Genomic DNA, 22952 nt, shown 5'->3' with positions numbered 1-22952 from the left:
TTTTGGTGCTTGTTTTAATCCATATAACGATTTGACAAGCTTACACACCTTTAGTTCATTTACAGGAAGCACGTAGCCTTCTGGTTCTTCCATGTAGATTTCCTCATCAAGATCTCCATTTAAGAATATTGTTTTAACATCCATCTGATGAACTATAAAGTCATTTAAAGAGGCTAAGGCAAACAACAGTCTAATTGTGGTTGTCCTTGCTACTGGTGTATATGTGTAAGTGTTTAAGGTACCATCACTATGATATTTCTTTTTAAACACCCACTTGCATCCAATAGGCGTTGATCCCTTTGGTAAGTCAACAAGTTCTCAAGTGTGGTTTGAAACAATTGAATCCATCCCATCTTGGATAGTGTCCTTCCAAAAGGAGGAGTCCCTTGAAGTAATTGCTTCCTTGTAAGTTTTAGGTTCATCTGCTAATTGAAGAATGACCGGAATACTTTGTACAAAATTCTTGCAAATTCCTTCAACTAGATAAAACGAAATAAATTGAGGATCAATTTCGTCTGGTCCTAGGTTCTTTGTTTTCTGGACTCTTTTGCTTATCCTAGGCTCGGGTTATGACTCAATGATTCGAGAGGTGCCTTCAGGTTGGATCTCTACAATCTGAGAGGAATCTTTTCCACAAGATTCTTTAGTTGCAACCGACTCTATTTCTTTATCCTTAGTGATAATATTTTCAAAGAATTCTACATCCAAGGATTCTATAATTACCTTATTCTCTAAATTTAAGAGTTTATATGTTTTCTTATTTTGTGCATATCCTACAAAAGCACATCTTATCCCTCGAGGACCCAACTTGGTTCTTTTAGGATTCATGTTTTTGTAGTAAGCCACACACCCCCACACTTTAAAGTAACCAATATTTGGTGCTCTTCCTTTCCATGCCTCATATGGAGAAATACCGATTTTATTTAAAGGAGTTCTATTAATTATATGGCAAGCGGATAATAAGGCCTCACCCCACAAATTGAGGAGTAATTCAAAATGCATCAACATGGCATTCATCATCTCTTGATATGTTCGATTCTTTCTTTTGGCCATGCCATTTTGTTGTGGTGTGCGAGGTGCCGAACATTCATGTATTATGTCGTGTTCTTCACAAAATGCATTGAATTCAGTAGAAACGTATTCATCACCACTATCACTCCTGAGGACTTTAATACTTCTACTTAATTGATTTTCCACTTCTGCTTTATAAATCTGAAAGGCATTAAAAGCACCATATTTATGCTTTAAGAGATATACATGTGTGTATCTAGAAGAATCGTCGATGAATGTAATAAAATATCTATTTCCTCTACGGGTTAACATGCCATTGAATTCGCACAAATCTGAGTGTACAAGATCAAGTAGATTTGTATTTCTTTCAAGACTTTTGAAAGGTTTCTTAATCATCTTTGATTTGACACATAATTCACATTTTTTGAAATCATTTATATTACATGAAATTAATCCAGATTTAATTAGTCTTTTCATAGAACAAATACCGGAATGTGCTAGTCTGTTATGCCATAGAGAAACAAATTCAAGCATGTAAGCGGAAGTAGAAATTTCATTAATAATATTGTCGGCAGTACATAGTTTGATCATTCCTTCAGCGGAATATCCTTTTCCAATAAATACACCATTACAGGTCAATATAAGTTTGCCCGATTCATAAACAAATTTAATGCTCGGTTTTCCCAATAAGTCACAACTAACAAGATTCCTATTCATGTCCCTAGAATTATGTCAACAAGTCCAACATCTTTCATTTTGAAAGTAGAAGTTAGAAACCTCTTTGTCTCTAGAATTCCATTCAAGTCGTTGCTAATTATTAGCATGTCATCAACATATAGGCAAAGAAATATCACAATGGTTTTGCACACTTTTGTGTATAAACACTTGTCACAAGAATTAGGAATAAATCCATTTGAAAGTATCATGGAATCAAATTTTTGATGCCATTGTTTTGGTGCTTGTTTTAATCCATATAAGGATTTGACAAGCTTACACACCTTCTGGTTGTTCCATGTAGATTTCCTCATCAATATCTCCATTTAAGAATTTTGTTTTAACATCCATCTAATGAACTATAAGGTCATTTAAAGAGGCTAAGGCAAACAACAATCTAATTATGGTTGTCCTTACTACTGGTGCATATGTGTCAAAGTAATATATACCTTCCTTTTGTATAAATCCTTTTGCCAGTAATCTGGCCTTATAAGTGTTTAAGGTACCATCACTATGATATTTCTTTTTAAACACCCACTTGCATCCAATGGGCCTTGATCCCTTTGATAAGTCAACAAGTTCCCAAGTGTGGTTTGAAACAATTGAATCCATTTCATCTTTGATAGTGTCCTTCTAAAAGGAGAAGTCCCCTGAAGTTATTGATTCCTTGTAAGTTTTAGGTTTATCTCCTAATTGAAGAATGACTAGAATTTTTTTTACGAAATTCTTGCAATTTCCTTCAACTAGATAAAAAGAAATAAATTGAGGATTGTAAGACCCCAAATTCTGACCCTAAGATCCCTCATTCTATGCATTATCATTGGGATCATACCTTGGCATCCTCATTACCCCTCATTCATTAGGTTTGTTTTGGGAGAGATCACCAAGCACTATGAGATTGTATCATACTTTATATTTTATCATCTTTACTAACCAAAAATACCAAAAATATGTCTTTGCATTTGTCTAACTCTTTTGTAGGTAGGGCACTTGATCACCTTTGTTCTATCAAGCACACATCTAGGGTTAAGACCCTCATTGCTAAGAGATCAACCAAGAAATGATCCACAATGGCTCTAGGCATCATATATGAGTCCCCATGATCTTTTCATGTTATTTTGATCAAGAATTCTTCAAGATTTTGGAATTGGTTTGCCTTGGAAACCCTAGTTCATATGGGTATCTTGTGTAACTTTTTCAACAAGCTTCTTCAACAATTGATCAAATATTTCAAAGTACACTTCAAATTTCATCATCTTATGAATATATGATATCCCATGAGTCTAAAAAGTCAAGAGAATTGCAAGTTTGCAAGGTGGTTGATGGTGGTTGACCAGAGGAATTCATCTCATCAAAACTGGGGTCCACTAGACCCTATCTCCTACAATTTTCATCATATTAAAATGATTCCAAGATGAAAGTTACTCTAAATGGAATTCCAAACAACTATCATTTTGAGATATAGAACTAGTTTTTCTTGGAAAGTCATTTTTTATGTTGAAAGATTATAGGTCATTTTGTCTAAACCCTAATTTGGAGGTCAACTTCCCAAGGTCATAACTTGCTCAATTTTTATGCGATGAGATATTTCCATGTTTCACAATCAAATTCAAGGTGTCTACTTCAACTTTAATGTTTGGAGGAAGAGCTAATTCAAATTTTATGAGCATGTGATATGAGGATACATTATAGGTTATTTTGGACCAATACCATTGAACAAGTGATTTGCCTCAACTTCAAAAATGAATAACTTATTCATCCTAAATCCAAATGAGGTAACATTTGCGACCATTTTGAAGGTTTTTGAAATATCTACAACTTTGATGAAGACAATTTTCTCATTTGAAGCTCACATAAAAATTTAGCAAAGGTGGAATAAGTGAACATATGGCTTAACACTTAGAAATTTTTTTGACACGTTGAAATTTCTAAACTTCCACCTCAAAATTCATCATGATACAAGCTTAAAATGGAAAATTGTTGAACATAAGAGTTATTCCTCTTTATCTAACCTTTCCAGAGAGTCTAATTTTAGTCATTTTGGACAAGGTTTGAATGGTTTGCGCATGGCTTGAACATGGCATCATCATTTGCCTTGCATTCCAATCCACTTTCAGACTCAATTACATGTGATTATGGACTTAATTGAGTAGCTTCATAGGACTGTACACGCCTATGCAAGCATGCCTCACTCAATTTCCAAATTTGGAAACAACTTTAAAGGTGCAAATATCACTTGATTCAGCTATAAATAAGAGTCCCTTGCATCAGAATTAGAGACCCTGGCGCGCCAGCTTTGATCCAAGACCTCTAACCCTCACACTTGAAAGGAAAACCTGGGAATTTTCTTTTGAAAATTAAGTTTGAATCTAACTTTTTGGAGATTCAAAACTCCAGGGATCCAAAGCTTTGTTTCAATCCTAAGCCACTTCTGTAAGCTTCCTGAGTAAGATCAAACAAGAATCAAAGCAAGAGAGCTCAAGTTCTGCACAACATTGAAGGTATTTTCCAGATTTTTTATTTTCTTCGATTCTCTCTTAATTCTCATCAATTCTCTTGGATCCTTGGTTGTTTGAAGTACTACCAATGTAGGTAAGAAGATTGAGTTGCTTTGAGGCCAAATCGAAGTAACTCAGTCCATGTACCTCAAATTTCAACTCCATGTATCTCTCAATATACTTGGAGTTAGGATGAATTGAGGCCAGATTCGTGATCAGTGCCATTTTTACTTTAAAATCATGTCCTTCTTTTTCATTTTTGTGATGGTGATGAGAGAACCAGTCCGGCCAAGGTCGCCTGAGAAGACGACCGATGCTTTGCTCCGGTGATGAGCTGGATAGGTTCTGAGCCATAGGATCAAGTCATTTTATTTTAATCACGAGCGTTCCTTTTAAATACCATTGGTGTGGCGTGCTGACTCGAGTGTATGATGGAACGCGTGTTTTGGTTCACTTGATATGCCACCTCAATTAATGAGGGAGATCAAGTGGTCCACATTTTTTCTGATTAATTGATTTTCATTTTATTTATTTTATTTTCATTAATTCATATTAAATTTAATATTGATCCAAAAAATATGAGAGTTTCACCAAAAATTTTTAAATAAAATCCTCTTTCATTCTCTGAATTAAAATTATTTTTTGGATCATTATTAATATTTTTCATGATTTAATTGATTTTGTGAATATTTTAATTATGAAAAAATACTTTTAAGTTTCCAAAAATTATGAATTTTTTCTCCAAGGTCCTTTGACCTTATTTGACCTATGATAAATCCCATGGCCATTTCTTTGGTGTTTTGATGAGGTTTTAGGAAATTGACCAACCATAATTTAATTTAATGCATATTTTTATTATTTTTAATTATTTAAATGCCAAATAAATTGTGTAGAGCCATTTTAATTAACTTTGTGAGTTTGACTTGTGTTGTTGGAATGTACATTCCATCTCCCAAAATGAATGAATGATCTTAATTTGGTAAAAGTCATCCTTTGACCAATTTGTGTTGAATCCATTCCCCCTCCCTCTTCATCTCATTCCCTTTCTTTATCCATTCATGTCATGGACCTATGATACCTCTATATCCTAAGGCTAGTTGATTGCAAAATCAACATAAGTATGGATGAGATTAGGTCCCCCATTTTGCATATTCTTTATGTGTGTGGCATGTTTCATGAGCATAATTTATCATACTATGTCTCTAACATATATTAGCACCAAAATTCTATTGGCCGATCTTAAATAGTTGTGACTTCTACATAAGTCCAATTACGATTGCTTAATATAACGGTAAATTTGTGACACAAAAGGCATAGCATTCTAGTTAGTGAGATTGTAAGTCTCCCCTCTTTCATGGTATTATGTGGAAACTTGGCCTTTTTTCCTTCATTTGGAAGATGTCTTGGTTCAAGGATTCATGCTTGTGATAAGTGGGTTAAGTATTCTCCAAAGAATGATTTAAACAAAAACAAAGCAAAAGCAATACTAACTTCTAATCAACTAACAACTAACATTTAATTTCAAGTTATTTACTTTTAATGCACTTTAATTTTTAAGCTTTATCCATTTGCAATTATTCATACCATTCAAGTTGTTTACTTTAAAGTTATTTTCACTTTGCCCATTTGGGCTATATTTTGTGATATATTGTGTTTGTATATACTTGTGTATTTGTGTGGTCTTTTGACCTTAATGTACATAATAAGAACAAAAACCCTAAAAAAACACTTTGTGTGGACTGTTGGTTTGATATGAGACTATTGGACTTAGAATTTAGGCAACACTCCCTATGCAAAGAACTTGGCCAATGCCAACTTTCATGAAACCAAGTACTTGTGAAGTGAAATTTCATCTGATATAAAATTGAAGATCCATTTGAGTTCATCTGCAACATGATCACTATGAAGCTGTTATCTTAAACTTATGTCTAATGCCGTCTTTTGGAAGTCATCTGATATATGGCCAATTTTTGAAGAAGATCATGGGGTTGCTAAACTTGGATGTGGCTATCTTTATTTGATGTCTTGCTCTCCAACTTGCTATTTGTATATTGATTGTTGCTTGATTCTAAAGTCCAAGGGAAATTTGGGTTTCTATATGATATTCTTGTCTATTGGATTGCAACTCATTGGTCAGATCTTTTCAACTCTCAACTTTTAAATTTATGCTTAGGATTAGTCTCTTAATCTCCTCCCCACTTCTTTAATTTCAAAATCTCTCCCTTTTTTTTAAAATCTTCTTTGCTTGTGCTTGTTTTCTAAACTTAGACCATATTGCAAATTAGAAAGTTTGGCCTTATGTCATTGCATTTTCAAACTTCTTTTCTTAAGTAAACTTGTAAATAAACTTAATTATACTTGACTTAAAATTTCCAAAAGACAAAAGAATTAACACTCATTCAAACCATTATAGGCCTTTGGTGCCTTTATTCAACTTAAATTTTTGTTAAAAGCAATGCACTCACTTTGAAATTGATACCACGAACTACGAGGTTTTGATCCCTCATTTTATGTTGGTGCGTAGGCATAAGTCCGAAGGTCTTGTCAGACACAAAAATATAATTAATGGATTTTTTTCTCATCCCCACACTCTATTTTATTGCAAACATCATTTTGTACAAAAATACATATGCACACAAGAAAGGGCTCCCTAGGAGTACCTATGACACTTTGGGTGCTAACACCTTCCCTCTGTGTAACCAACCTCCTTACCTGTAATCTCTGGCATTTTATTAGTTTTGATTTGAAAACTTCTTATCTTTTTTGGGTTTTGTTTGTACTTTTCACTTTTCTCTTGGAAATAATAAAAGCGCCGTGGCGACTCTAGTTTAATTGACATCTAGCTTATCCATAGCTTGATGGTCATGAATTTACCACTACAAGGATCAATTTCGCCTGATCCTGGATTCTTTATTTTCCGGACTCTTTTGCTTATCCTAGGCTCGGGTTGTGACTCAATGATTCGAGAGGCGCCTTCAAGTTGAATTTCTACAACTTGAGAGGAATATTTTCCACAAGATTCTTTAGTTGCAACCGACTCTGTTTCTTTATCCTTGGTGATAAGATTTTCAAAGGATTCTACATCCCGGGATTCTATAATTACATTAGTCTCTAAATTTAAGAGTCTATATGCTTTACTATTTTGTGCATATCCTACAAAAGCACATCTTATCCCTCGAAGACCCAACTTGGTTCTTTTAGGATCCATGTTTTTGTAGTAAGCCACACACACCCACATTTTAAAGTAACCGATATTTGGTGCTCTTCCTTTCCATGCCTCGTATGGAGAAATACCAGTTTTCTTTAAAGGAAGTCTATTAATTATATGGCAAGCGGATAACAAGGCCTCACCCCATAAATTGAGGGGTAACTCAGAATGCATCAACATGACATTTATCATCTCTTGATATGTTCGATTCTTTCTTTCAGCCATGCCATTTTATTGCGGTGTGAGAGGTGCCGAACATTCATGTATTATGCTGTGTTCTTCATAAAATGCATCGAATTCAGTAGAAAAGTATTCACCACCCTTATCACTCCCAAAGACTTTAATACTTCTACATAATTGATTTTCCACTTCGGCTTTATAAATCTTAAAGGCATTAAAAGCATCATCTTTATGCTTTAAGAGATATACATGTGTGTATCTAGAAGAATCGTTGATGAATGTAATAAAATATCTATTTTCCCCACGGGTTAACATGCCATTGAACTCGCACAAATCTGAGTGTACAAGATCAAGTAGATTTGTATTTCTTTCAACATTTTTGAAAGGTTTCTTAATCATCTTTGATTTGACACATATTTTACATTTTTTGAAATCATTTATATTACATGAAATCAATCCAGATTTAATTAGTATTTTCATAGAACTAATACCAGAATGTGCTAGTCTATTATGACATAGAGAAACATATTCAAGCATGTAAGCGGAAGTAGAAATTTCATTAATAATATTGTTGGCAGTACATGATTTGATTATTCCTTCAGCGGAATATCCTTTTCCAACAAATACACCATTACGGATCAATATAAGTTTGTCCAATTCATAAACAGATTTAATGCCTAGTTTTTCCAATAAGTCCCCACTAACAAGATTCCTATTCATGTCCAAGACATGAAGCACATTGACGAGAGTGACTTTCTTTCCTGAGGTGAAATTGAGTTCGACCGATCCGGTTCCAACAACTTTAAATCGTACTTCAGTTCCCATCTGCACTTCTTGTCCATCATTTGTCTCATAATAGGTTTTGAAAGCAGCATTGTCATAAGAGACGTACACCGTAGCGCATGTATCATACCACTAACCTTGAACTTTGCCTTTAACTGCCATAATTTCGCTCACTATAGCAATTATGTCATCATTTGCATGAATTGCATTGATCTCGTTTTTGACTTGTTGTGCCTGCAATCTCTAGCATAGTGTCCAATTTTTCCACAAACAAAACATCCGCTTTTCGGACCCTTATGACCGCCATCATTCTTGAACTTATTATGTTCCTTTTTTTGTCCAAGATGAATCTTTATGCCATCATGTTTCTTCTTTCCTTTGGTGGCCATGACATTTGCTTTAGAAAGACCAGTAGATTCTGATTTCTCCCTCTCCTTTGATTCCTCCTCGATTCGAAGATGTTTCTAGATTTTCTCCAAATAGAAGTCCTCAGAATTGTGCAACAATTTATTTTTGTAGCCTTTCCACGAATGTGACAATTTTGCAGTGATTGCACCGACTTGAAAGATCTCAGGGATGTCTATTTTCACCGCTTTTATTTTATTCACGAGGACTTACAACTCATGCACTTGGGGAAGAATGAGCCTGCAGTCTATAAATTTAAAATCAAAATATTTAGAAATTAAAAACTTTTTCGTACCTTCCTCTTCGGCCTTGAACTTGAATTCGAGTGCTTTTCAGATTTCGGTTGCAGACAGATTATCCGTATAGAGGTCGTAGAGACGATCAGACAGTGTATTCAAAATATGTCCATGACATAACAGTCCGTCCTTCTTACTTTTCTTGCGCTCTTTCTTGACTTCATCAGATTCATTTTTTGATGGTTCAAGAATTGATGCTAAGTCAAGATCTAAGACATAGTGAACCTTCAGGGCAGTCAGTAGGAATGTCATCTTGTCTTGCCATCTGGTGTAGTTGGTTCCATCAAAGTAATCCAACTTGACAAGATCTTGATTCATAACCTTGATGCTTGAAACTACAGCGTCGGAAGCCATTGTGTAAATACTTTTAAGACTCTTAGAAATTTCGAGAAGATTAAATGGATCCAGGTTGAATTGTGAACAAAGTCACTTTTCTTAAAAGTATTCCAAGCACTCTCTTTGATGTCTTGGAGGTCGTAGAGACGGTCAGACAGTGTATTCATAATATGTCCACGACATAACAGTTCGTCCTCCTTACGTTTCTTGCTCTCTTTCTTGACTTCATCAGATTCGTTTTCTGATGGTTCAAGAATTTGTGCTAAGTCAGGATCTAAGACATAGTGAACCTTCAGGGCAGTCAGTAAGAATGTCATATTGCCTTGCCATCTGGTGTAGTTGGTTCCATCAAAGATCCTGATTCATAACCTTGATGCTTGAAACTGCAACGTCAGAAGCCATTGTGTAAATACTTTTAAGACTGTTAGAAATTTTGAGAAGATTAAATGAATTCAGGTTGAATCGTGAATAAAGTCACTTTCCTTAAAAGTATTTCAAGCACTCTCTTTGATATCTTAGAGGTCGTAGAGACGATCAGACAATGTATTCAGAATATGTCCACGACATAACAGTTCGTCCTCCTTACGTTTCTTGCTCTCTTTCTTGACTTCATCAGATTCATTTTCTGATGGTTCAGAAATTGGTGCTAAGTCAGGATCTAAGACATAGTGAACCTTTAGGGCAGTCAGTAGGAATGTCATCTTGTCTTGCCATTTAGTGTAGTTGGTTCCATCAAAGCGATCCAACTTAACAAGATCCTGATTCATAACCTTGATGCTTGAAACTGCAATGTCAGAAGTCATTGTGTAAATACTTTTAAGACTGTTAGAAATTTTGAGAATATTAAATGGATTCAGGTTGAATCGTGAACAAAGTCACTTTCCTTAAAAGTATTTCAAGCACTCCCTTTTGATCGAGTCTACACAATACAAGTGAAGAACTCGAATGCAAGGAAGTGTGTCTGGAATGTTTAAGAGGATGTGCAGATTTTGAGAGAGTCATTTTCAAATTCAGAATCATGTATTTATAGGTCATGCATGTGTTGTTTCATAAGTTTACATCTCTTGATGAAACAAGACCTTTTCACCATATGTTGCAATGGTTCACATATGATCATACAATGCACCACTTCATGAAGTGTTATATATTTTGAATTCGAAATTCAAACTTAAGCAACAACCAAAATCTCGGAGCAATACTTAGATTAATTTGCCGCCTACAAGCCGCCACTAGCGCCTCTACGCCCACGAACCCGATGTCGCCGATGGCTACACCGGCGAGGGATTGTTCGGATGTGACATGTGGCATAATGCTTGGGACCACCACATATGTCCATGTGACACCTTATCCTTTTTGACTCTTTTGGTGAGTTTAATGTTTGAATGTCTTTATAAATACTTTTAATGTTAGTTCCACTTTCTACGTGGAACTATTTACAATTCATTTATTGCCATTAACTCAAAACCTCAATTTTATCATATTGGAACATACCATGACCATTATTGTTTATAATTTCCAACATAGTCATTATCGTCGTGATTCTAAAATAAAATATATACAATATTTGCTTTAGATTTTCTTATTAAATAAAATATTTGAGATTCTTTCTTAAAAAAAGTTAAAGTTGGTTTATTTAAATTTTTGTTTATTTTCTTCCAAACTAAATGATGAAAACAAAAATTATTCACATCTTTAAAGTAATAATTTTATTTACTTAAGAATAACACGTGATATTTTACAAATTCTCAATATTAAAAAAATGTATAATCAATAAAAAATATATTCTCTTTCATAAAAATAAAAACTAGTAAAGGACCCGTGCGTTCGCACGGGTCGCGCAAGTGCAATAATTTATTTTAAAAAAATTAAAATATAATATATTTTTTATTTATATATATATATATATATATATATATATATATATATATATATATATATATATATATATATATGGTTGGATCAACGTACACAAATTTATTGCATAAGAGTTTTTTTCTTATGTAGGCAAGATTCGTGATCAATGCCATTTTTATATATATATTGATCCAACTCCATGTATCTCTCAATATACTTGGAGTTAGGATGAATTGAGGCCAGATTCGTGATCAATGCCATTTTTACTTTAAAATCATGTCCTTCTTTTAAATTTTTGTGATGGTGATGAGAGAACTAGTCCGGCAAGGTCGCCTGAGAAGACAACCTGTGCTTTGCTCCGGTGATGAGCTGGATAGGTTCTGAGCCATATGATCAAGTCATTTTGTTTTAATCACGAGCGTTCCTTTTAAATATCATTGGTGTGGCGCGCTGACTCGAGTGTATGATGGAACGCGTGTTTTGATCCACTTGATCTGCCACCTCAATTAATGAGGGAGATCAAGTGGTCCACGTTTTTTCTGATTAATTGATTTTCATTTTATTTGTTTTATTTTCATTAAGTCATATTAAATTTAATATTAATCCAAAAAATATGAGATTTTCAACCAAAAAAATTAAATAAAACCCTCTTTCATTTTATGAATTAAAATTATTTTTTGGATCATTATTAATATTTTTCATGATTTAATTGATTTTGTGAATATTTTTAATTATGAAAAAATACTTTTAAGTTTCCAAAAATTATGAATTTTTTTCTCCATGGTCATTTGACCTTGTTTGACCTATGATAAATCTCATGGCCATTTCTTTGGTGTTTTGATGAGGTTTTAGGAAATTGACCAACCATAATTTAATTTAATGCATATTTTTATTATTTTTAATTGTTTAAATGCCAAATAAATTGTGTAGAGCCATTTTAATTGACTTTGTGAGTTTGACTTGTGTTGTTGGGCATTGGTTAAGGTTGATTTGACTTTGCTAGGTTAAGATCATTGGATTTAGGGGATTGATGGAATGTACATTCCATCTCCCAAAATGAATGAATGATCTTAATTTGGTAAAAGTACTCCTTTGACCCATTTGTGTTGAATCCATTCCCCATCCCTCTTCATATCATTCCCCTTCTTTATCCATTCATGTCATGGACCTATGATACCTCTATATCCTAAGGCTAGTTGATTGCAAAATCAACATAAGTATGGATGAGATTAAGTGTCCCATTTTGCATATTCTTTTTGTGTGTGGCATGTTTCATGAGCATAGTTTATCATACTATGTGTCTAACATGTATTAGCACCAAAATTCTATTGCCCGATCTCAAATAGTTGTGACTTCTACATAAGTCCAATTACGATTGCTTAACATAGCGCTAAATTTGTGACACAAAAGGCATAGCATTCTAGTTAGTGAGATTGTAAGTCTCCCCTCTTTCATGGTATTGTGTGGAAACTTGGCCTTTTTTCCTTCATTTGAAAGATGTCTTGGTTCAAGGATTCATGCTTGTGATAAGTGGGTTGAGTATTCTCCAAAGAATGACTTAAACAAAAACAAAGCAAAAGCAATACTAAGTTCTAATCAACTAACAACTAAAACTTAATTTTAAGTTATTTACTTTTAATGCACTTTAATTTTTAAGCTTTATCCATTTGCCATTATTCATACCATTCAAGTTGTTTACTTTAAAGTCATTTTCACTTTGCCCATTTGGGCCATATTTTGTGATATATGGTGTTTGTATATACTTGTGTATTTGTGTGGTCTTTTGATCTTAATGTATCTAATAAGAACAAAACCCCTAAAAAACACTTTGTGTGGACTGTTAGTTTGATCTGAGACTATTGGACTTAGAATTTAGGCAACACTCCTTATGAAAAGGACTTGGCCAATGCCAACTTTCATGAAACCAAGTACTTGTGAAGTGAACTTTCATCTGATACAAAATTGAAGATCCATTTGAGTTCATCTGCAACATGATCATTGTGAAGTTGTTATCTTGAACTTATGTCTAATGCCGTCTTTTGGAAGTCATCTCATATATGGGCAATTTTTGAAGAAGATCATGGGGTTGCTAAGCTTGGATGTGGCTATATTTATTTGATTCCTTACTCTCCAACTTGCTATTTTTATATTGATTGTTGCTTTATTCTAAAGCCCAAGGGAAATTTTGGTTTCTATATGACATTCTTGTCTATTGGGTTGTAGTCCATTGGTTAAATCTTTTCAACTCTCTACTTTTAAATTTATGCTTAGGATTAGTCTTTTCATCTCCTCCCCACTTTTTTAATTTCAAAATCTCTCCCATTTTTTTTAAATCTTCTTTGCTTGTGCTTATTTTCTAAACTTAGACCATATTGCAAATTAGAAACTTATGCCTTATGTCATTGCATTTCAAACTTCTTTTCTTAAGTAAACGTGTAAATAAAATTAATTATACTTGACTTAAAATTTCCAAAAGACAAAAAGAATTAACACTCATTCAAACCATTTTAGGCCTTTGGTGCCTTTGTTCAACTTAAAATTTTGTTAAAAGCAATGCACTCACTTTGAAATTGATACCACGAACTACGAGGTTTTGATCCCTCATTTTATGTTGGTACGTAGGCATAAGTCCGAAGGTCTTGTCAAACACAAAAATATAATTAATGAATTCTTTTATCATCCCCACCCTCTATTTTATTGCAAACATCATTTTGTACAAAAATACATATGCACACAAGAAAGGGCTCCCTAGGAGTACCTAGGACACTTTGGGTGCTAACACCTTCCCTTTGTGTAACCAACCCCCTTACCTATAATCTCTGGCATTTTATTAGTTTTGATTTGAAAACTTATTATCTTTTTTTGGTTTTGTTCTTACTTTTCCCTTTTCCCTTGGAAATAATAAAAGCGCGGTGGTGACTCGGGTTTAATTGACATCTAGCTTATCCATAGCTTGATGGTCATGAATTTACCGCTACAGAAATTAAGTGGCGACTCTGCTGGGGAATAGTCTCCAGTGGGTTTAGCCTACTTTTTATGTGTATATAATTGTATATTTGATATATGTATATTTGCTTATATGATATAATTTGCTTGTTGTGCTTGGTGATCTCTGAGTGGTGAGATAAGTTCTAACTCGAACTTGAGTGCAATTAAGATAAGAGGATAGTATTGTCATGTTCGACTTGTGTGGAGTAGTCCTTAACAAGTTGGCTTGAGACCCATCTACTCAGTGGAGACCCTTTTGTAGTTAGGAATGTCACACAAGTTATTTGTGGTTAGGCATTACTATCTCTGATTTGGGGTCCGAGAAGCTGAGGACCGTAGAACATTTAACCCCTCTTGGCCTATTTAGGACGTAGTGCGGAGACTGTTCAAGTGTAGACTTGATAACAATTGTTATGTGATACTACACTCAGACGAGTTTCTCTTGAGAATATTATGGATGGATGAGTCAGTCATCCTAACCTGTAATATCCGATGGATGGAATCAAGACTCTGAGAACTTTTTAGAACATGATCTACAAGTTTTTATCCTTAGTTCACTCCCTTGGGATGGTTCTTACCCACACTCCATGCTCGTGACTCACAACAAACCCTTGATTCTTGGTTGATCCAATTAAGTCTTGTCAATATCAATGGAACTTGGGTGTTGATAATGTGTAAACCATAATCCACCAAAATGGATGATTGATCTTGACAATGACTTGATTTATCCCTTGACCTTTGTTTATTTGCCTTGTGTGTGATCCCTTATCTGTGATTGTTGCATTCATGCATTCATGCTCATCATAACAATCATCACACGAAAATTTCAAGGAACTGAGGTATTATTTGCAAATATTTTCAGACCATGCAATTTCATCTTAAGCATTAGCATTGGGATCATACCTTGGCATTCTCCTTACCCCTCCTTCATTGGGTTTGTTTTGGGAGAGATCACCAAGTACTTTGTGATTGTATCATACTTGTATTTTATCATTTTTACTAACCAAAATACCAAAAATATGTCTTTGCATTTGCCTAACTCTTTTTTAGGTAGGGCATGATCTTCATTGATCTATCAAGTTCATATCTAGGGTTTGAGACCCTCATGACAAAGAGCACAACCATTGAATTGATACAAGAATTTTTATGAACATCATATATGAGTCCCAATGATCTCTACATGTTATATTGATCAAGTTTTCTTCCAGAGTTTGAGGGTGATTTGCCTTGGAAACCCTAGTTTGATTGGGTATCTTGAGTAACTTCTCCAACAAGCAACCTTACCAATTGATCAAATTTCTCAAGGGGCACTTCAAAATTCATAATATTATGCATATATGATTTACCATGAGCCTAGAAAGTCAAGAGAATTGAAGGTTAGCAAGTTGGTTGATGGTGGTTTTCCAGATGAATTCATCTGATCAAAACTAGGTCTTCCTAGACCCTATCTCCTACAATTTTCACCATATGAAAATGATTCCAAGAGAAATGTTACTCTAAATGATATTACAAACAACTTTCATGTTGATACCTAGATCTAGTTTTTCTTGGAAAATCATTTTCTATGTTGAAACATTATAGGTCATTTAGTCTAAATCCTAACTTGAAAGTCAACTTCCCAAGGCCATAACTTGCTCAAGTTTTATGAGATGAAAGATTTCCAAGTTTAAAAATCAAATTCAAGGTGTCTAATTCAGCTTTGATGTTTTGAGTGAGAGCTAATTCAACTTTTATGATCATGTGATATGAGGCTACATTATAGGTCACTTTTGACCTATACCATTGAACAAGTGATTTTTCCAAACTTCAAAAATGCATAACTCTATCATTTCAAATCCAAATGACATGAAATTGGTGACCATTTTGAAGGACTTTGAAAGATATACAACTTTGATGAAGACACGTTTCTCATTTGAATCTCACATACAAAGTTAAGCAAGGTGGAATATTGAGATATATGGCTTGACACTTAGAAATTTTTTCAACATGTTGAAATTTCCAAACTTCCACCTCAAAATTCATCATGATACAAGCTCCAAATGTAAAAGTGTTGAACACAAAAGTTGTTCCTCTTGATCTAAACTTTCCAAAAAGTTTAAGTTCATCCATTTTGGACAAGAATTATAGGGTTGCGCATGGCATGAACATGGTATCATCATTTGGCAAAGATCAAACTTCAAATCTTCACACACACTTGCCTTGCAATCCAAGTTGATATCAGACCCTCTCACACTCATTTGTGGACCTTAAGCAATGATCTCATGGGCCTGTACACGCCCATGCACCCATGCATCATCAATTGCCAATTTTGGAAAGTGAATTTGAAGGTGCAAATATCATGAGCTGCAACTATAAATAGAGACCTCTAGCATCAGAATTAAACACACCTTGTGCGCCAGCTTTGCCCCCCAGTGAAACCCTCTCATTCCAAAGGAAAACCTGATAAATTTCAAATTGATATTTGAGTTTGAATCTCAACTGTTGGAGATTCAAAAACTCTAGGATCTAAAGCCTTGCAACCTCATAAATCACTTCCTGCTAGCTTCTTAAGTGTGATCAGATCGTGTTTGGAGCAAGCAACCTCAAGAATTGCACTGCATTGAAGGTAATTTAAGAAAACTTCATCTCTTCGATTCTCTCTCAATCTTGCTCAATTCTCTTGATTCTTTGGTTGTCTGAAGTCCTACCAATGTAGGCAAGAAGATTGAGTTGCTTAGAGGTCAAATCGAAGCAACTCAGTTGACATACCTCAAATTTCAACTCCTCATATCTTTCTATATGTGAGGAGTTAGTTAAAATTGAGGTGATATTCGTGATCTACACCATTTTTCCTTTCATATCATGTCCTCCTTTTTCATTTTTGTTGAGGTGATGAATGGACCAGTCCGACCAAGGTCGCCTGTGAAGACGACCGGCGCTTTGCTCCGACAAAGATGTGGCATGGTCCTGAGCCATTGGATGAGTTTAAATTGTTTTAATCATGAGCATGCGTTTTAATTACCAAGCGTATGGACATTTGACTCAGGCGCACCATGGAACGCGCGTTGGTGGCCACTTGATCTGCCACCTCAATTAATGAGGGAGATCAAGTGGTCCACATTTTTTCTGATTATTTGAATTTCATTTTAATTGCTTTAGTTTCATTAATTCATATTAATTTTAATATTGATCCAAAAAATATGAGAGTTTCACCAAAAAAATTCAAATATTTTCCTCTTTCATATTCTAAATTAATATTATTTTTTGGATCATTATTAATATTTTTCATGATTTAATTGATTTTTCATTTGTTTTTAATTATTTAAAAATATTTTTAAGTCTTTAAAAAATCTGAAATTTTTTCTCTAAAATCCTTTGACCTTGTTTGACCTATGATAAATCTCATGGCCATTTATTTGGTGTTTTGATGAGGTTTTAGGAATTTGACAAACCATATTTAATTTAAATGCATTATTTTAGTATTTTTAATTGGAATAAATGCCAAATAATTTTGTTGACCAATTGTGATGACTTGTTTATGTTTGACTCTTGTTGTTGGGCCATGGTCAAGGTATATTTGACTTTGTCAAATTAATATCATTGAATTTAGGGGATTGATGGAATGTACATTCCATCTCCCAAAATTAATGAATGATATTAATTTGGTAATGGTCCTCCTTTGATCAATTTGTGATTTCATTTATTCCCCTCCCACTTCATCTCATTCCCCTTCTTTATGCATTCATCTCATTTGGCCTATGATATCTCAAAGTCCTAAAACTAGTTGATTGAAAAATTAACATGAATATGAATGTGATTGGGCCACACCTTTGCATATTCTTATTGTGTGTGGTATATTTCATGAGCAGAGTTCATAATACTATGTCTCTAACATGCATTAACACCAAAATTCTATTGCCCGACCTCAAATAGTTGTGACTTTTACATAAGTCCAATTACGATTGCTTAACATATCGTTAAATTTGTGACATAAAAGGCATAGCATTCTAGTTAGTGAGATTGTAAGTCTCCCCTCTTTCATGGTATTATGCGGAAACTTGGCATTTTTTCCTTCCTTTGGAAGATGTCTTGGTTCAAGGATCCATGCTTGTGATAAGTGGGTTGAGTGTTCTCCAAAGAATGTCTAAGAATGAAAAACAAAAACAAAACAACACTAACTTCTAACCTATTAACTATTAACTTTTAATTTCAAGTCATTTACTTTAATGTCATTTAATTTTAGCTTTTATACATTTGCCATTGTTCGTATCATTCTAATTATTTATGTTAATGCAACTTTCACTTTGTCCATTTGGACCATATTGTGTGATATACTTTGTTTTGTGTATATTTTTCTTGTTTGTGTGGTCTTTGACCATTAATGTACATAATAACAACAAAAACCCTAAAAAACTTTTGTGTGGACTGTTGGTTTGATCTTGGACAAATGGACTTAGAACATAGGCAACATTCCAATGCTAAAGGACTTGGCCAATGCCAACTTGTTGAGAAACCAAGTGCTTGCAATTTGAAACTTCATCTGATACATCATTCAAGATCTCTCTAAGTTCATCTGCAACATGATCATTGTGAAGCTGTTATTTTGAACCTGTGACTTGTGGAATTCATCTGTTATATGGGCTACTTGGAAGAAGATCATGGAATGGATAAGCTTGGATGTGGCCATATTTATTTGATGCCTTGCTCTTCAAGATAATATAATTATGCATTTGTGTGTTGCTTGATTCTAAAAGTCCAAGGGAATTCTGGGTTTCTATTGACATTCTTGTCTATTAGATTGCTACCCATTTGGTCAGATCTTTTCAACTCTCAACTTTTAACTTTGTACATAGGATATTCTCTTCATCTTCTCCCCATTTCTTTAATTTCAAAATCTCTCCCTCCTTTTTCTAAACCTTATTTGATTGAACCTATTTTGTTCTAAACTTTGACCATTTTTGCGAAAAAGATGGAAACTTTGGCATTGTGTCATTGCATTTTCAAACTTCTTTTCTTAAATCAAACTTGTAAATAAACTTAATTATACTTGACTTAAACTTTCAAAAATCCAAAAAGAACTAAGTCATTCAAACCATTTTTAGGCCTTTGTACCTCTCAAACTTAATTTTTGTTAAAAGCAATGCATCCACTTTGAAATTTGTATCACGAACTACGAGGTTTTGATCCCTCATTTTTATGTTGGTACGTAGGCACAAGACCGAAGGTCTTTCCAAACACAAAAATATAATTAATGAATTATTTTCTCATCCCCCCATTCTATTTGTTTGTAAACATCACTTTATACAAAGTACATATGCACACAAAAAGGGCTCCCTAGGAGTACCTAGGACACTTTGGGTGCTAACACCTTCCCTCTGTGTAACCAATCCCCTTACCTATAATCTCTGACATTTTATTAGTTTTGATTTGAAAACTTCTTACTTTTGGGTTTTGTTCGTACTTTTTCCCTCTTCCCTTGGAAACAATAAAAGCGCGGTGGCGACTCTTGTTATTTGATCTCTAGCTTATCCATAGCTTGATGATCATGAATTTACCGCTACAGAAATTAAGTGGCGACTCTGCTGGGGAGTGGTCTCCAGTGGGTTTAGCCTACTTTTTGTATGTATATATTTGTATATATGTGATGTTTGTATATATGTATGTGTGATATAATCTGCTTGTTGTGCTTGGTGATCTTTGAGTGATGAGATAAGTTCTAACCCGAACTTGAGTGCAATTAAGATAGGAGGATGGTATAGTCATGTTCGACTTGTGTGGAGTAGTCATTAACAAGTTGGCTTGAGATCCATCCGCTCAGTGGAGACTCTTTTGGATTTGGAAATGTCACACAAGTATTTATGGTTAGGCATTACTATCTCTAATTTGGTTCTGAGAAGCTGAGGATCGTAGAACATTTACCCCCTCTTGGCCTATTTAGGACGTAGTGCGGAGGCTGTTCAAGTGTAGACTTGATAATAGTTGTTACGCGATACTACACTCAGACGAGTTTCTCTTGAGAATATTATGGGTCGATGAGTCAGTCATCTTAACCTGTAATATCCGATAGATGGAATTAAGACTCTGGGAACTTTTTAGAACATGATCTACAGGTTTTTATCCTTAGTTCACTCCTTCGGGATGGTTCTTACCCAGACTCCATGCTCGTGACTTACATCAAACCCTTGATTCTTGGTTGATCCAATCAAATCTTGTCAATATTGTAGATGTTTGATTGGCTGCATTTTGTGGTAAAACACTAACTGGACTATAATATCTTGACTGATGTCATGACATGCTTTAGAGATGTTTGATTGGCTGCATTTCGTGTTAGAACATCTAACTGTACTCTGATGTCTTGACTGATGTCATGACATACTTGAGTAGTAGGTTGCAAGTTTAGCTAATACAGGATTTACTGAATGTCAAACTAGATGTTATGACATTCATCCCTGACAGCAGATACTGAGGTTTAGAATAGCTGGTTGTCTGTTATAACTCAGTATTTATCTCAGTCTGTTTATTCAGAAGAATAACAGACCTGACATAAAGCCTACTGTCTGAATGTCAAACTGGATGTTATGACATTCATCAGTGACAGCATATACTGAATAATAGGCAGGTTGGTTTTTCTGCTTCAGTTCAGTATGTATCTCAGTCTGTTTATCAAGGGAATAACAGACCTGGCATAAGGTCATTGTGTAAATGTCAAACTGGATGTTTTGACATTTATTACTGTAAGCTGATATTGAAGTATAGACTGGTTGGTCTGCGACAGTACAACATTTAGCACAGTCTGTTTTTAGGAAAATAACAGACTTAGCATATGGTATATGTTCTGGTCGTCAAACTGAATATTGTGACATTCATCCCTGACAGCATATGCTAAAGTGTAGGATGGTTAGTTTTTCTGTTTCAGTATTTTTCTCAGGCTATTCTTCAGGAGTCCAACAGCTGAGCTAAAATCCAGGAAACTAACAACTGAGCTACAATTAATGAACCTAACAAATAGCCTATTTGTTAGTACCCTAATATGTGGAAATTAGGTTAACTTGCTTAACCTTATTTTTATGAAATACAAGTACAAGGCCCAAGTGCTGCAATATAAAAGGATGGCAAACCTTCTTTCAGATCTCGTGGGTTTTAGGCGTGAAGATTTTATTGGTCCATCATACTTCACTATTGTATTTTTGTGTGTGTCCTGTAATAGGTGTATCTTGTAAGCCAAGCAATTATCACTTAGATGATTGCATTGGACTAGGGTGTTCATTGAGTTGTAAGTGTTGTGTCATTCTAAGCTTTTAAGCGTGAGTGTTGTGTATCTTGATTAAAGTTGTTAAGCATAATCAAGAGTTGTTTGAAGTGTGACTTCACCATTAACTTTAATCTAATTAAAGGTTGTAATCACTAAGGTGATTGAGGGGGAGTGAGTAGGAACTCTGATCTTAGTGTAAGATTGAAATTGCATTGGGTAGGTATTAAGTGATAGGATTAAACAGTTGGTTTAAGGTCTGAATTAATACTACTAATAGTGGATTTACTCCCTGGCTTGGTAGCCCCCAGACGTAGGTGTGTGTGACACTGAACTGGGTAAACAATTGCTTGTGTTATTTACTGCACTTACTTTTTAAGTTTTGCATAATTCTTGTCTGCGCAGAATTGGATGTCATAACATCCCGTGTGACATTGAAAGTTTGTTAACTAGAATTTCAATTGGCATCAGAGCAGGCACCCTGCCTGTTAATTTCTGGGTGAGATCTAGGGAAGTTACTTTCTAGTACCATGGACAAGGATGTAGGATACTCAAATAGACCACCCATGCTGGATGGTTCTAACTATGATGACTGAAAGCCTCGTATGATAGCCTTCTTGAGGTCTCTAGATAGCAAAGTCTGGAGAGCTGTCAACAAAGGATGGGAACATCCATCGAAGACAGGTAAAGATGGAGTCAGTATGCAAATTCCTGAAGAAGAGTGGGACAAGGAGCAAGAGGCATTAGCCCTTGGAAATTCTAAGGCCTTGAATGCATTGTTCAATGGAATAAGTAAGAACATCTTCAGACTGGTGCATCACTGTGAGCTGGCTAAGGAAGTTTGGGATACCCTCAAGATAACTCATGAAGGTACCTCCAAGGTGAGGATGTCTAAACTTCAGATGCTGACCACCAAGTTTGAAAATCTAAGGATGAAAGAGGATGAGACTATTCATGACTTCCACATGAATATTCTTGAAATTGCCAACACCCCTGGTGGCTTAGGTGAGAAAATGGCTGAAGAGAAACTTGTAAGAAAGATTCTCATATCATTGCCAAAGAGATTTGCCATGAAGGTCACAACCATAGAAGAGGCTCAAGATATCAACAATATGAAGGTTGATGAGCTTATTGGTTCTCTCCAAACCTTTGAAATGGGCTTGTGTGAGAATGTTGAAAAGAAGAACAAAAGCGTAGCTTTTGTATCAAATACTGAAGAGGAGTCAGAAGAAGGAAGTACTTGAGGTGATGAAAGCATATCAGAAGCCATAGCCATGCTTGGGAGACAGTTCAACAAGTTCATAAAGAAGATTGATAAAAAAGGTAGACCAGATGTCAAGAACATCTCGTCTGACATCAGGAAAAGATCAACTTCTGAAGAAAAGTTCAACCAAGGCAAGGGAATCCAGTGTCATGGATGTGAAGGTTTTGGACACGTTAGAGCTGAATGT

The sequence above is a fragment of the Lathyrus oleraceus genome, chromosome 7 (genome assembly GCF_024323335.1).
Source record: "Lathyrus oleraceus cultivar Zhongwan6 chromosome 7, CAAS_Psat_ZW6_1.0, whole genome shotgun sequence".
Taxonomy (NCBI): domain Eukaryota; kingdom Viridiplantae; phylum Streptophyta; class Magnoliopsida; order Fabales; family Fabaceae; genus Lathyrus; species Lathyrus oleraceus.
Note: the sequence above shows the minus strand (reverse complement) of the source record.